This window comes from Azolla caroliniana, unplaced genomic scaffold (assembly GCF_043228905.1).
Source record: "Azolla caroliniana isolate FFs.n. ecotype wild unplaced genomic scaffold, voAzoCaro1.0.p SCAF_14, whole genome shotgun sequence".
NCBI lineage: Eukaryota > Viridiplantae > Streptophyta > Polypodiopsida > Salviniales > Salviniaceae > Azolla > Azolla caroliniana.
The window spans coordinates 5,871,477-5,889,578 of NW_028230449.1; positions in this window are offsets into that span (position 1 = coordinate 5,871,477).

Here is an 18,102-nt window from a genome sequence, read left to right on the forward strand (position 1 = left end):
TGGTTACACCTGGGCACATGATGTAGTTAACCACGTTACGCTCATTGACATGTGCTCTAGCCTTCTTCTTTGTAATTGAATCATAGTAGCCCACACAAAAATGTTCGACCGCACTAACCATTCGATCGCCAGGGCTACTTGTAATATTTGTTTTGATCCTATAGAGAAAGAAAATCAAGTATTAGAGGTGTAAATGTGTACATATAATAAGAAGTACTGTAATGAGTAAAAGCGAACTATAACGCACCAATGCATGTGTTCAGTGGCATGACAACGGGACTTCAAAGCTGTTGTGACTGACAGTGATTGCCCCATGCTATGAAATATGACTATCCTCCACAAGGGGGCCAATGTCAGTTCTGCGAAATCCTTTACCATTTTCTCGATCTGAGGGTACTTGAAAGGCACATCATCATATGTTGATCCTGCAATACGGAAACCATATGGTATGTCAGCTATCAGCAAAGTGTAGTGCCTTCTCGATAACAGTTTGAGCATCTAGGATACTTCGCCATTGAAAACACTATAATGAAGCTGTTTGAAAGGATCGGACCTATGCAAAAAACTCTTTACAGTCTCCGAATCCTCGGGCAGTTCCATTTCCTTCCCTTTGGTCATTCTCTTCTCATATTTCGCACGTTCTAAGTGCGTGATGAAGGCCGTTGGAATACCGTCATTATTGTCGTTGTTCTTTTTCGATTTTGATGGTTTCTGCAAGTGTCATTGTTGTTAGCAGGGAACATTAGTTTCTAACATATCAACATTCAAAAGACACATACCCATTCTCTAAATACAATAAAATATTCCTCCAATGCCTTGTAGGAAGAAGTTATCGGGCAGGCTTGTTCAACTTCTTCCCATGTCGGTAAACTCAGTTTTTGCATCATCAACTCCTGAATCTTCATGTATACCTTGTGACTGCACAATCAATATGAAATTAGAAATAAGATATTCAAAATAATTGAAGACTTTCATGAAAAGGTATACTATAAACACTTACTTTTGCAAGTCTGTTACCATCTCGTCCAAACTAAATTCCTTGGCGACCACTCGAGATAGCACGGATATTAACAATCTATCATCTTTGATACCTTGTAATGATCTCCAAGGTAAAAGTTTCATGTCCTCTGCTAACTCCTCGATTACCAAGTCGCTTTTTCCCTTGGTCTTTGATTTCATCTCAACTTGTGGATCAATTCGTCCCTTTTTTTATCTTTGCCCCTTGACTTCTTTCCGCTCCCACATAGAGAATATTTTGTCTTGGAGATCCCACACCTCTCCGGTCCGAAAAGCTAGTTGAAACCAAGAATCATATTTTCGGAGACCTTCGGATTTGGTACTCTCATCCACTGCAATCCCTACTTCCAATAAACACTGGCGTCGCAATCCAGGCCACAATCTTGGACCAAAACGATTCAAGGCATCCAGGTATTCATGATGAAAAAATCTTATCCTCTCTATACATGACATCTTTTGCCTATAATCGTTGTCATTGTTATGGTCCCATGCGAGCAGCTTCGCCTCCTCGTGAGTTAGTCCTGCATATACCTTACATTCGGCGTACTTGAAGAACGGCGTGAGAGGATATTCTTTGACAAGCTGTCGTCGAGCTTCGGCCGAATGTGATCCTCCGATTACATAGTATGTGTAATCGTCTGCAGAGCTATACTTGAAATCTACTACTGTTGGGCATTGTTCTTGATCAACCATTACCAAAAATGGCACCGCAGTAGCGTGAGGATTGATTTTCATTTTGCTTTTCAGGTTTTGCACATGGACGGAGTGCGGCTCCCTAATTTCCAAGGGATGTCTTCCAGTCACGGGGTCAATGGGGGGCCTTTGGATAGAAGTAATGGGCAAATGAAATAGTTGGCCCCTGCGCACAAGTTTAGTCTTCACAATATTTTCTCTTATTTTATTTTGTTCTGACGTCAGGACACCAGAAGATAGTTGTCCGCCTGGAGCCACGACGTCGACTTGTTGGTCATCGTCTTCTTCCACGAACTCTAATATTTCTTCTTCTTCTTCTTCGGGTCATGGTCGTTTAGTATATTTCTTTTGAACAGGATTTGTCTTCCTAGACTTTTTCGGTGGAGTTTCTGCTTCACCGGTCATCATCTCTCCTGTCACGTACGGCCGAAGAGCTACCAACAAGTTATTTTTCGTTTGCAGGTCTCTACGCAAAGCCTTGGGATTGCAAGATTCGGGTACTAGGTTTCCCTCATCAAGTCGCAATTGCCTGTTGCCAACTGAGCTCGAGACGTCGATTAAAATACTTGTAGAGTCAATGTCTTCGTACTCTAGCTTGGTTACATGCCCGTAATTAAATGTTTTTCCAAGCTGAAGTTTCCCTTCCCCGTCCGATTTTGCCGTTATCAATAACAGCACCCCATCCTCCTCGACATAGGAGAGACACCATTCAAGTTCGGGGTAATCCTTATATTTCACCTCAACCGTTTTCTCCTCTTGCGTACTACCTTTGTTGATTTTGGTAGTAGCCACAGATGACTTGGATCCTCCTTCCCCCGTTGAGTCAAATAAAATCTTTTTACTCGTGTCCTTGATGAAGGAGCCAGAATCTCGTTTTGTCAAAGATCGAATCTTCAATCTAAATGAAGGAACTTTTTGTCTGGGTTCACTGAAATTAAAAACGTTGGTGAAAACATAGAAACAACATACAATTTTATCTAAATCACGCAAATTATCATCTAAATTATGTCAATTTTGAGAAAATAATATAGTTAATCTAAGTGTTCGGGTAGTTATATAGTTAGGCTTTAGCATTCCTTAATTTTCTCAAAAGAAGGTTTTAGAATACAGTTAGACTCCCTCAAATGTCTTCTTCTACAAGTAGAACATCTCTTTTTTCTATTGCCCCCTTTTCATTGTCAGACAACTTGTATTTCTCAATAGAAGAGTACGACCACAAAAAACATTCGCGGCTTAAACAGAAAAGTGTGGCTCCTAGTACTTCGAATTCTCTGTTTTCAATTGATCCTGTTGATGGCCCTCTTCATGCAAGCTTACAAGCGGACGATTCTTCGTCGATAGATAACAATAGCATTACTAAACCTCTAGCATTTAAAAGAGTTCCTCGACAAGTTAGTGAAAAGAGATTTAATTTCTTATGTTCTGATCGTCAACTTCTATGCGACTTGAACAAATCGTGTTGTGCGAATCTCTGTCTATCAACTTATGGAAAGTTAAGGTTACGTGAAACACGACAAAAATACTTGTCACTTAATGGGGAAGAGCAAGATACATTTCTTCTTTCGCATATGCAACTTAAATTGGATCACAAAGCAGGGCCTAATTCAACGCAAGTTGAATATTTCCTTGGACTAAATACCAAGTGTTGTCGAGCAGCTTTTAAAATCACTCATAGCATTGGAAATATGCGGCTGCAACGAGTTCAAGAGCGACTTCTGAAGGGCTCCTGGGTACAGTTCGATCAAAATGGTTCTGGATGTAAGGGTCAAATTGGGCAACATGCAATTAGGTGGATGGAGGTATATTTTTCAAAACAGTGCGAAGTTATGCCAACGATAGGAAGACTTCATTTGTCAGATAACTTTACTCGAAGGGAAGTTTACCAATCATACAAGGACGACATGTCTTCCGATGTTGAGCCTTACATACAGTACAAGCATTTTAATCGACTATGGAGGTTACAATTTATTAACGTGGTTATCCCACGAAAGGTGTGAATGGGAGTCTGCTCAATATGTGCGAGTTTAAAAAGTATGGCCAAGGGTGGAAAATCAGATGTAGAGATCAAGAATTACAAGAACCTGTTAAAAGAACATCGTGAAAGTCAAGCATTGGAACATACTAAGGCTATGCATCACCGACAAAAAGCGTTTCAATCTCCCGAAAAGTATATGTGCATGATTATTGACGGCATGGATCAAAAGAAAACTTGTTTGCCGCATTTTCAAACACTCCCCAAGGATATTGGAGATGAGTGTCTCGTGCAAATGCATCTAGTGGGTTGTTTGACATATTGTCAAACTATAAGACCGCAAGTGTTCTTAACTTATCCCAATATCCACAACGACCCTAATCTTACTATCACTGTCATGCACAGGGTATTGCAATCATGGTCATGTATACTCCCGCCAGTTCTATATGTGCAACTAGACAACACAGCAAGAGAGAATAAGAACTCAACTGTCTTCGGCTATCTAAGCATGCTAGTAGAGAGGGGCATATTTAAAAAGATAAAGGTTAACTTCTTGTTGGTTGGTCATACCCATGATCACATAGATCAAATGTTCAGTAGGTTCTCAAAGAAACTTGCTTGCTGTAATGCTTTCACACTTCCCACGCTATCCAAATTGATTAGTGAAGCATATACACCAAAGCCTGAAGTACAACACTTGGAAGAAGTATACGACTTTAAACGTTTCTGCATGGATAGTGGCGGGACTAAAGGTAGGGTGCTTGCACCTCTTAATAATATAAGTTTCAACCATGTCTTCCTCATAAAACAAAGATCGGCCCACCTCAAGATGACGGTGTTGTTTGCGAAACAATACTCATCTAGTGCACAATGGGAGCCCCAAGAAGGTTGTAAGCTCCTTCTTCATATCCCAGATGAACCTCTACATGGTGCACAACAAATGCCATATGATGATCGTAAAAATGTAGCACCAAATAGTACTATTGATGAACAAAGGGCATATTGGTTGAGATGTCTAGCAGAGAAACAAAATAATATTGATTGGACTAAGAAGTATGCCGGTGATGAGGATGTTGAATGGTGGGAGATTTTCTTCACCCATCAATGCACCATTTTAGATAATTACATCGCCGGTTTATGGCCAATCCGTATCCCATTCACATGGAACATTGGGATGAAATCAACGATATCGCAGACTCATCACCAACAATCGAATAATATGGAGCTTCATGATTTAGTTCGGCCACTGCAAAGAGATATTTATGTGGGACCAAGAAAGTCACGTACTGTTGAGGCAAGATGGCAAGGTAATTTGCAAGAACTACAAGTGGGAATGTTGGTTGCAACATTAGCAGGGGACGATACCTTGGGCCATCCATTTTGGATTGCAAAAATTATTGAATTAGTAAGGGATGAAGAAAGTAGTCAAACAAAGTCAATAGTAGTCCACTGGTATTAGACAAATTCACCTGATGCATTTACAAGAAAGTATTCTTTAGAGATGGTTAAGGATGTCGGATGTTCAAGCAGAAAGAGAAGAAGAAAGAATATACCGAGCACGGCTACTCTCGCACTAGACCGTGTTGACATACTAGTATATGACTTCTCATTAACAAAATCAGGTCATCTAAGACAAGCAACTATCAAGATAATAAAGGAGAAAATCCCAAACATGGTGTCAAACGAAATACAGAGAATAACTAGAAGCAATTCTCATAACCACAAAGATGTTGGGTTGGAATTGGATGAGGATAATGCTTTGATTGCCACTGATGATGAGGATGAGACGTCAGAATGCTCTTCTAGTCCATCAGACATGTCTTAACATATTGGTTTGGTTCAAGCTGGGGATTGTTTTACTACATGATCGGAAACTTTGTAAATTTGTTTTGGATGTAAACTCACAAATATGTATAATTGTAACTGGTAGACATGTTGTACATTATTTTGTAATTTTGGTGATGTATTTTTGGAGGCATTTTACTTATGCCTCAAAGTGGTAGTCATGTTGAAATTCAATCTATTTTGCCACCTTTTCTAAAAAGCTTTACACATGCGTCGTGTCTTTTTGAAAACTGCGTGCTTTTGTGCCCTTTTTCGACGTAGTGTTCTCATAATGCGACATATTACCTGTTTCAAATGACCCGGTGTTTATGGAGTTCGTGAGCAAACAGGAATATATGTGTGTTCTTTCCAAGCTCGACATGCTCACGAAAACATTTGTGGCATTAGAGCATGAAAATCAAAGGCTACTTGGGGACCTACAACAAGTGAGCACCGAAAAAGCTCAACAATATGAAGAGTTATCAGAACAGGTTCACCAACTCAAGGCTTCTATATTATCATTGCGAGAACAAGCGTAAAATTCGTGTTCTTCTAGCATAACATTCTTTTTCCTACATTGGAAAACGAATGCAAATGTTATTCAAACATTCTTGTTTTTTATTTTTGTTTTTTCCCTTTTCTTTTTATGTTTTTTTTTGTTTTTTTCCATTTTTTAGGCTTATTTACTTCATAATAAATATTTAATCCAAAAGTATGGTATTTATCATTCTTTGAGGGTGTTTTTCTTACGCGAATGATTGAAACATTCGCGAATGCGAATGCGGATGCAGATGCGGATGCGGATGCGGATGCGGATGCGGATGCGGATGCACGTATGGTACGTATGGTTCATACTATGCTTCTAATAACATAAGTAAGCCTAATAGTCCATGCCATGAGAATAGATTCGATGTCTTGATCCAATTAGAGGATGTGTTAAACGAGTAAGTCCGGCCAAAATAAGCGCCACTTGGTTGGACTATCCTAGCTATATAGAGTTAGTTCCTAGTCGTGGTTCCATTTCATCAAATCAAGTGAGTAGAGTTTTTTCTGCACAAGTCGATCTTACCACATCTACATGTCATCAAGTCCTAGCCTCTGCCCTCCTAGATTCTGGGGCCAACTCTTGTTTCATGGATCATGAATTTGCATTGTCACAAAACATGAAACAGTAGATGGTCGTCCCATAGCATCAAGTGATATAGTCGAGGAGTCTGAGCCAATTCGGATAGTTCTTGGTGATTTGGCAAGCATAATCTCTTTCAACATTATTCGCAATCTGGAACACCCAATAGTTCTAGGTCTCCCTTGGTTTGAACTCCATAACCCGAAGATTGATTGGATAAAAAGAAAAATTGAGGAGACCCAGGAGCAAAGAACAAAGCCTGCATCCCTCGAGTCTCTGACATGTGATACTAGATCCCCTAAGTTATCGACCATCTCTCTACGTCATTTGCGTGAGGAAGGGGGTAACGAGGCCATGTTCGTCTTCGCAGTAGTAGCAACTCCATCATCCAGAGAAATTAAACTACCAGAGAAATACAAAGAGTTCTCAGACGTCTTTGATAAGGTAGAGGCCAATACATTGCTGGAGCATCGGCCATACGACTGCCCTATTGACTTACAACCAGGGAAAGAACCTCCATGGGGTCCTATTTATAATCTCTCCCCTGTACAGCTAGAGACTTTGCGGGAATATATCGATGAGAATCTGGCAAACGAATTCATTCGGCACTCTAGATCCCCTACTGGTGCACCTATCTTCTTCGTTAAGAAAAAGAATGGGACTCTTAGGTTGGTCATGGGCTAAACAAATTGACTATCCGGAATAGATATGCTCTACCATCAATCCCGAATCTTTTGGAACATCTCAGTGGAGCAAAATATTTCACAAAGTTGAACCTTCACGGTGCATATAATCTAGTTTGGATTCATCCAGGAGATGAATGGAAGATTGCTTTTCGCACTCACTATGGACATTTCGAGTATATTGTGATGCCATTCAGTCTCGCGAATGCACCTGCAATTTTCCAACATATGGCGAATGATATTTTCCGAGATTTTCTCGATATCTTCACTATAGTTTACCTGGATGACATTTTAATCTACGCGAAGACCCAAGAGGAGCATGATGAACATGTTCATCAGGTACTACGTCAACTACGAGAATATGGTCTCTATGCAAAATTAGAAAAGTGTAGTTTCGGCCAAAAGCAAGTGGAATTTTTGGGGTATGTTGTATCATCAGATGGTATTGCTATGGACCCCATGAAGGTGCAAGCAATTTTAGAGTGGCAGACACCGTTTCAATGCATGATGTGCAATGTTTTCTCGGGTTTGCAAATTTTTATTGGAAATTTATTAAAGATTATTCCAAGGTCGTGCTTCCGCTCACTCAACTCACACACAATAATTAGCCATTCATATGGAGTTCAAATGCAACCAAAGCATTTGAAAGCTTAAAACGAGTGTTTACAACGGCACCGATTTTAGCATATGTCGACCCAACAAAACGCTTCATCCTTGAAGCTGATGCATCCAATTTTGCACTAGGGAGTGTCCGATCATAGAATGGAGATGATGGACATCTACACCTTGTCGCCTTTCATTCCCGAAAGTTTGAAGTTGCAGAGATCAACTACGAGATCCATGACAAACAACTTCTTGCAATCATGGATTCTTTTTAACAATGGCGTCATTTTCTAGAAAGTTCTTCTCAGCAAATAATTGTTTACAAAGATCATAAGAACCTAACATATTTCCAAAATGCTCGTGTCTTGAGTCGGCGACAAGCCCGGTGGGTGCAATTTTTTACTCACTTCAACTTTGTCATCATATATTGCCTTGGGATGCAGCAAGGCAAAGCAGATGCTCTTTCACGGTGCTCTTATATGGAACTTCGTCTAGGGAAACTTGCATTCGAGCATCAAAAACAAATCCTTTTGGGTCCTAATCGCCTACCATTAATGGTAGTTAATGCCATAACAACTCTTGAAGATTCCACTCTTCTTGATTCCATTCGAGATCATATGGCCACTGATGAATTCGCCAAGGATGTTTTGGATCATATCGTCCCGGATCGTTCTTCTTGCTCACAGTCGAATTCAGTTCTATGGGCATGGTGGTTTTCTGTTTCGACAAAACCTATTGTATGTTCCTGATGGTCCCCCACGACTACAAGTTCAACATCATTGTCATGAATCACCAATGGCTGGTCATTTTGGAGTTCGCAAACTCTAGAATTAGTTTCTTGACACTATTGGTGGTCTCGCCTTCGTCATTTTATTGAGTATGTTCGCAACTGTGATACATGTTGTCGATCACAGAGTCCTCGACACCGATCCTATGGCTTACTCCGACCACTTCCCATTCCAGAAAATCCTTGGAAGTTTATATCCTTGGATTTCATTATTGATCTCCCAATTTCAAAAGGTTTTGATGCAATTCTCACGGTGGTTGATCGACTTACCAAAATGGCACATTTATTTCCATGTACGACGTCTATTACTAGTCAAGAGGTGGTCGATCTCGTTATGCGGGAGGTATTTAGGCATCATGGCCTGCCAGATGATATTATTAGTGATCGTGGTCCACAATTCATCTCAAAGTTTTGGAAGCACATGTTCAAACTTCTCTGCATTTCGGCTAAGCTTTCTTCGGGCTATCATCCCGAGACTAATGGCCAAATTGAGCGTATCAACCAGCCACTGGAGCAATATCTTCATTGTTTCATCAACTACCAACAAAATGGTTGGGTTGATTTTTTGTACTTGGCTGAATTCGCTTACAACAACTAGTCCATTCTTCTACAGGATATTCTCCATTTTTCGCAAATACGGGTTGTCATCCTTGAGCATCCAAACGTTCCTACCAACCCTGCTGTTGAGGATCGTCTTTGTCGCCTCCAAGAAATTCACGCTATCATTCTCCACAATTTTCATGATGCTCAAGTTACACACAAGCGGCTTGCGGATCGTCATCGCCTAGAATCCTCCAAAACTTTCCATGTTGGGGATCGTGTATGGCTCCTCCAACACAACATCAAGACCACTCGACCTTGTAGTAAATTGGATTACCAACGTTTTGGCCCTTACATGATCACTGGTAAGATAAGTGATGTTGTGTTTCTTCTTGGCCTCCCTCCTCACATGCGTCTTCATTTGGTGTTTCATGTATCCATTTTGGAACCTTATACCACAAGTTCAATTCCAGGTCGTCATACAACACCCCCACCACCTGTTGAGTTCTTGGAAGGACCTGAATTTGAGGTTGTTGCCATTCTCGATTCTAAAATCGTGCGAAACAAGTTGTATTACTTGGCTGATTGGTTAGACATACTGGAACCTTCTAGAATACTCTAGAAACCTTCAAGATTACTCTACATTCTAGAATGACCTAGAATATTCTAGAGTGTTCTATATTATTTATAAATAGGGATCTATCAATCATCCCAAAACTAAATTGGTTCAATGTCATTCTATAGCACTCTATTGCCTACTCTTTGTAATCCGTTTTACACTACAATATAATATTTCCCTTTCTATTCTCTCTCTCTTTGTCTTAGCATTATACCTCTCTCCCTCCCTCCCTCCCTCCCTCCCTCTCTCTCTCTCTCTCTCTCTCGACGGCCCAAAGTGACAACTAACGTCTCCCAACTATCGGGAGGGAACCGAGCAGCAGCAACGTGAGTACCTTGTCGGCTAGAGGTACTTCCAATGAGGTTGTCTGATTTATGAGCCCCTAGAAGGCATTCATGTGTTCCGCCATGCTGGAGCTGTATTGATATTTGAGTCTCACTAACTTCTGGAATACTGAGACTCGATTTACAACATTCTTGTTCTGAAACATGATGCCTATGTTCTCCCAAAGTTCTGAGTCTTATTCTCCTAATTGAAGTTGTTGTACAAGCTCATGTCGATGAAGCATCGGCTGTAGGTTGTTGTCTTCATGTGCATTACCTCCCAAGTCGGAGCATCTATCTTGTATGGTCTTGCATCTCCAAACTGCACTGGTAGCCAGAGAACTTTGACCACCAACATGTCCCTCACCTTCCACTTCGATACTGGGTAGTTGGATTCGGTGAGCTTGAACATGTCGCCGAATGAACCTTCCATCTTCTTTCATTCGTTGTTCGCTCTGATACCAGTTTGACAGGAAATAGTGCTCGGCCACAATCGAGTCTCGAACCCTCGATGGAAGGATCAACCAAAAAACACAATTGATAGATACACACTTGCACACAATATAAGATGACACAGAATATTAACGCGGAAAACCTCCAGGAGGCAAAACCACAGGAGTTCTCAGACTCCGAACAAAATCACTATGAGGAGAGGTATTACAATATGAGGCTCAAAGGCAACGACCTCGAGCTCTACCTTCGCCAACCAGCAGTTATAACATATACGTATTTTGTTTCTAACTCTCTCACTCCCTATGTACAACAATAAAAATAACAACTAAATCGCTACATAACTATCCATTGCCCTAGTTATATTTATACTCATATAACCTACGGGTTATTTACAAATGTGGCCTCAATGGCCCATAAGAAACATATTTACAAATCTGTCTCTCTTCCGATTCCATCCAATTCGGCTTCCGGACATCCTTCCGCATCCTCCGATCTGGTTTCCTCCTCTGAATCTTTCGATCTGGCTCGATCGGTCCCCATCCAAAGGGACTGATATCTCAACAAATACTTCATCTCCTTTATTGACAACTTCTCCAAACACACATGGATCTTTCCAATAGAGAAGAAGAGTGAGGTCTTCTCTTGTTTCTTGAAGCTAAAGAGATTAATTGAATGGGAGACTAATAGGAAAATCAAGTGCTTGCGATCAAATGGAGTACTTCTCCTGCCAATTCATTAGATATCTGCAAGAGGGAATCCGAAGGGAATTTTCCTGTAGATATACACCACACCAAAATGGTGTGACCAAGAGAAAGAACTGTATAATAGTTGAAGCAGCACAAACAATGCTTGAAGAAAAGTATATGCCAAAAATCTATTGAGCCGAAGCTATTATTTGTTGAATCAAACATCAGCTGGGGAGCACATGTGACTCCACATGAAATTTACTTTAGGCACAAGAAAAATATGGCACACATAAGGTTCATCGACATCATTGCATATGTGCATGTGCCGAAAGGAAAAAGGAAGAGGCTCGACGCAAAAGCCGAAAAGTGCATACTAGTCAGCTATTCACATGCACAAAAGGGGTATAAGTGTTATAATCCCCAAACTCGAGAGGTACGCGTAATTCAGGACGTCATCTTTGATGAAGAAGCCTCATGGTACTCAAGCCTAACGGGTACCACTTCCAAGCACTGAGAGCCACATTTTGATGATGAGGACAGTGTAGCCGGCTCATTTGAGGCAGATTTCGAACTTCAAGGAGAAATTCGAATCTCATTTCTGTTGAGTGGGCCGCAAGAAGAGTTGAGCCAACACGATCAGGTGGTAAGTGAAGAGGAATCAGTATTGGTTTCACCTAGGAAGAGGCTATCACATTGTGATAAAGGGAAGTTGAAGTTGCTCCAACACGGTAACGATGAAGAGGTGTATGATCAAAGTGAATCAAACAATCTGTTGGGTAATGATGACGAACCCTCAGAACTGAGGTCCGATCCGGTCAAAAGGGCCATTAAGTCGGCGAATGACAAGCTTCGTCAATCGTCACGTCATGAGACTCTTGTAATTCGCTATGGGTATAGAGAATAAATACATGGCGCATAACTATGCGTACATGATGAAGGTGGTGTCGATACATGTGCCGAAAATCTTCGCAGAAGCAACGCAAGACGCCAAGTGGCAAGAAGCCATGGGGGAAAAAATATGGGTGTTAACCGCAAATGGCTCTTGGGACCTAGTTGACCCATCCAAACACTTTACAATTTGTTTAAATTTCTAGCAATTTTCAGCAAATTGAAAGTGTCAGAATTTCCAAGTTTATGTGTACAATTTAGAAATCAATAGTGAAAGTCACTTTAAAATTGCAAACTTACTAGCATGAGTGAATTTCTATCATTTTGAATTATTGTTGGAATATCTTACAAAATAAGTCTGATTCTATAGTAGTGCCCATGTCTTATTCAACTTATAGACAAATCAGACTTCAAGGCTGGAGTTGTTTTGAACTTCACGATCAAGCTTAACACGTCGTAACTATTCAGTCTACGGTCATGCCCCACCTCTTATTCAATTTGAAGATGGATTAGACGTCAAGGTCCAAGTTGTTTTGAACTTCACAATCATGCCTAACAAGTTATACTAACTTGTCAATTGGAAAGTTATGGATAATACTACTACTATCATGGGTCAAAGTTCAAGGTTGAAGTTGTTTTGAAGTACAAGATCATGTGTAACAAGTTACGAATCAAAACTAGAAAGCTACGAATCATATTGATAATGGCTTGGCTTTAGTTGCACAATTTAATCATTGACATCATAATAAACTAAGTCGCAATTTGTACATTCTAGCTCTTGGAACTAGTCACTAATTTAGGGGAATGTCAACGGCTGGGAATTTGTACATTCTGACAATCTCGGCGGTATATCAACGGCTCGTAGACTAATTGATACAGAAAAAACCACTGTTCGCGACATGGCAAATGCTGGAACTGGTGCGGCTTCAACTTTGGCCTACTTGAGAGAAAAAACCAGAAATCAATGGACCACCAAGAAAGAAATCCACAACGAAAAAGTGGTTGCAAGAGCCGAGTTTCTTGACGGGCGCTCGCCAATTCAAGCGTTATACGATGAGATCTCCACTGGCGACTTTATCTTCAATTCCAAGGTGAACTCGAACGGCTCAATCAGTGGCCTTTTCTTTTGTCATCAAAAGTCAGCAGATCTTGCCAGACGGTTCAATGTGGTATTTGTCATGGATTGCACCTACAAAACGAATAGATTTGGCATGCCATTGCTCAACATCGTTGGAATTATGGCTACAAATAGTACGTTCAATGCTGGATTTGCGTTCATATGCAACGAGATAGAAGCCATGTATGTTTGGGCATTGCAGTCATTCGAATTTGTGACAAAGCCATCAGTAATTGTAACTTATCGAGAACTTGCATTGATGAGTGCAATTGCTATCGTGTTCCCTTCTACAAAGAATTTGCTTTGCATCTGGCATGTCAACAAAAACATTCTGGCCTATGCAACGACGAAGTTTGCAAGCACTGACGACACAAATGCCTATATGGACGACTGGAACCAGCTTCTATACTCTTCCAGCGAGCTAGATTTTGAGGCTAATTGGGCCACGTTTCAAATGAAATGGCGACCAAGTCACGATGCGTTGGTGCAGTATGTATACGAGACTTGGTTGATTCACAAAGACAAGATTATACGTTATTGGACTGGTCGCTTCCCTCACTTTGGAATGGCCAGCACCTCTCACATTGAAGGCAACCATTATGTTGTCAAGAGGGTTTTAGGCATTGTTAATAACGATCTGCTCACTGTATTCAAGAAAATCCGTTTACTACTGGACACACAACTGACAGAATTGAACACCAAAATGGAGTATGACAAGTCTACACAGGCACATCGACATGCACTCGAGTTCATGAGGCCGCTAGTAAAGAAGATATCCAAACACGCATTAGACAAGTTATTGGAGCAGTACAAGAAAGTTATTGACAACAATTATGGTCATGAATGTATAGGGTTGTTTCGATCAAGTTTTGGTGTCCCATGTTGTCATGACATTTTGAGATGCATCCAAAGAAATGAAAGATTCCATCTTGAAGATATTCACTGTCAATGGCACTTGATTGCGTGTTCAATGGTTCAACACGCCTCTATAGCTAAGCCATGTTTGTCTCCCAGAAAGCGTTTGATGAGGAAAATCGAGCAAAGATTGTATGAAACTGACGATGACCAGGTTGCTGTTCTCATGACACGATTGGATGAAGCAAGTCAAGCACCACTGCAGTCTCTCTCCAATCCAGTGGTGGTAACTAGGAAGCGAGGTCGCCCTGCAGGGTCGAAGAACAAAAAGGCCAACCAAAGGGAGAAGTCACTATTTGAGTACTCTACCGGTCGCAAATGTTCCAAATGTGATCAAGCTGGTCACAATGCACGCACTTGCGATATGCTTTTGCCCCCCCATTTTGGCTATTTGCCCCTACAATACTAAGAATGTTATTGACGACGATTCCTTTTTATGTAATAGTTGATAAACCTTTTTATGAGGTTGTAAAGTGTAATAGTTGATATATATCACAAAAACATTTTGGTTGAGGTGAGAACTATCAAATTTTTATTTTTATTTTTGTAATACCAAGAAGGTTGTATTTGGCCTCCATTAATATAACTCATTTTAGCTATTTGGTACTTCACAACAACAACCAAATCACTTGACAAGCATATTTGTTCCAACAAGGTATTGTTGTAAGTGTTATTGGGAAAGAAGTGTTGTAAGTTTAGCCAAAATAGGGGGGCTAAAAAGTTTTTTTTTAGGAGGCCAAAAAGGTTTTTTTTTTTGGGGGGGGGGGGCAAATAGCCAAAATAGGGGGCTAAAAAGTTTTTTTTTAGGGGGCCAAAAAGGTTTATTTATTTATTTATTTTGGGGGGGGGGGGGGGGGGGGGGGCAAATAGCCAAAATGGGGGGGCAAATAGCCCATTCCTATATATATAGTACACATGCATTGTAGCGAGGTCGTGAGCATGCATAATACTAGGAGTACTCCATGAAGAGAAGATCATAATGTTGTCAAACCATTTTGGTTCAACACTAAAAATCAACAACGGTTTGGTTTGAACTAAATCGGGCCATGAAACTGTGGCTTAACAATTTAAAAGGTTTGGTTTGATTTTGTTCAGGTTCAAGTTTTGTAAATAGTTTGGTTTCGATTGGTTCAGTTTGGGTGTTATCAATTCAATTTGAGCCTTTATCAACCTAACCGTTTCCAGTTAAAACAGTTTGAAACCGTGGTTTAAACAATTTGACGGTTTAGTGTTGACATTCAATTATTTTCTTAAATAGTTTTTTGAACAACCTTTTCATTTTTAAGCCTAATTTTGACATTTTAGGAAAAGTCTTCAAATTTCTAAAATTTGAAATTTGAAATATTGAAAATTTTAATATTTTGAATTTTTGAATTTTGACCCAACTTGAAACCAAAACTGAACCGTGGTTTTAACGGTTTGAAACTCCCTAAAACTGTTTGGTTTGAGCTTGGATTTGTTGGGTTTGGTTTGAGCTTGGATTGGCAATGGTTCTGTTCGATTCAATTTAAGTTTCTATTTTTTTAAACAATTTGAGTTTAACATTCTCAAACCCAACCGAACCGAACCATTGCCAATTGTTTTTCAACACTATTCTTCATTATAATCTTGTAGTTCTTTTTCTTCTTGTCTATTATAAATTCTTTTCCCCTATTCTACATCCCAATCTAATATTATTTTTCGGTCAGCCCTTGGCAGCCACAACAAGACACACACACCCCTAAGCCTTAGTTTCCTTCCTCTTATAATTTGGACCAAAGTGTTCACACTTTAATTAGCCTTTCGACCAACTCTTACATTCTGCATTTATTACATCAGTATCTTCTTGTTTGTAGTTGCTTCATTATTCCTCATTGACATAATGTCATGGTCATTAAAAGGTAAATCAATTCGTGTTCTCACTTTACTTTTTTATATAACACCCCATTAGTTCCCCCATGTAACAACATATCGTTTGCACTTATATAATTAGGTGGCATAGCCAACGATATTGAACACAAAACCTAGATTTTAACCACAAGATCCCTTAATCAATATATCTAAAGACTTCAAAGGAAATTCAAATTTAATTGTTTTCAAGTGATTATGAGGAAGTGAACAGAAGCTCTTATGTTTTAACATTTCTTTGTATTTATAAGCTCAACTCAAATTCCTATATAAATTATAAGGTTATCTAATTAATGTATATGACAAGAACTTGGTTGTCACAATATGGAGTTGGTCGTGGCCCCACTATTAGCACTAAACTCTCATCGAAAAACAAAGCTACCACATCTCCCTAAATCCATCAAATTTGCATGCAAATGTCCTCCACACATTCAATTCATCCTTTACCAAGGTTGTTCTTTGTATATTTCCCATTATTATGATGATGCAAGCCGGATCTAAATCTTTCATCTACAATAAAGTGTCAATAGTTAATGATCATTTTCTTATGTTCACATTGAATTTCAAAGTTGTGGGTTATAGATGAGATGTGTGGGTGTCATTCTTCCCTAACCAACTTTAATAAGATGAATTTCTAAAAAATGAGTAAAACGTTCAAAACTTTATTATGAAACTAAAAGAAAACAATGAGTGACGAACATAAATGAATCTTTTTTCTAAGTATACATGCATCATAACCGAATAAAACATCAAGGTGCAATTCATGGTTCTTGATCTTCGATGAAGCTCAACACACCACTAGTCTAATTGAATTAGTTATGATTTTTTCATAGAGTAAACATTGTTTGGAATATTGCAAGTGTGAACTCATTATTGTTAAAAATAACTTGAATTCTGTTTATAAGTAAATCATGTCATGAATAAGAGATTTACATTGGCTTGAAGACTGAAGTAAAGTGCGTGGATTCTAGAATTGTTGAATGCAGAAATGTTTGTTACAAATGTATAATCGTGTCTTTGATAGAAGTAGTGAGGCCACATTATGGCTTTCACAATATTTTGTCAAAAAAACCTAGTTTCTCATGTTTAGGCATAATAAAGCAAAGCTTTTTGAGAAAACTATTGAAAAACTTAGAAATCATCATAATCAATTTTGGTGCCCACTTATAATGCACAATGAGAGGCTCATCTACACTATGTTATGATTTATGATTAAAGTGATAGTGGAAATGTATGCATGCCTAACATAATGAATTATTTGTGCATATCTAAATATGGTGTGGCACCGTTCTTACTTTATTGTCTTTCTCTACCTTGATTGTAGTTGTGTAGCACATTGTAGTAAATAATTCTAGTGATTTTCTGACGTAAAGTGAGTTCAAGATAAGGTTGTGACATTTGCAAAGCTTTGCAACCAATGTATGGCTCCAAGGATCTTACACTCAGATTTTTTTAGAGTAACTCATCTATGAAGATGAGACACGTGGACAACTGAAATAGAGAAAACAATGAAATGTACTATCGCCACCCCAAAACAATGAAATTTTAGCATGTACACTTCTTTTTCATTATAAGCAGTACAATGTACAAGTGCATAAGGGGGGTCACTTAAAAGTGGAGCTTTAGAACAAAATATAATTTCGACCTTTGATGAACATGTACACAAGTATTGAGACTTATAAATGATTATGGAATGTGTAGCCCAAGCCAAGGGGAGCACGCATGTCACACACATGTGGAGATTAAAAGCAAGCTAGAAACATTGAGAAAAGGAACATGATTTCATCTATTCAATGTGTAGGAAAATGACAACCTAATTTATGCTCAAGTTTCATTTTCCCTCATTAACAACAAAAGTTTGTCGTCAACCAGTATATTAAGATTTACTACCAAAGGAATGAATTCAAGCCTATGATTTTACTCCAATGTCCTACAAAAATTTCTCATTATTCCTTCACCTCGGATTGTT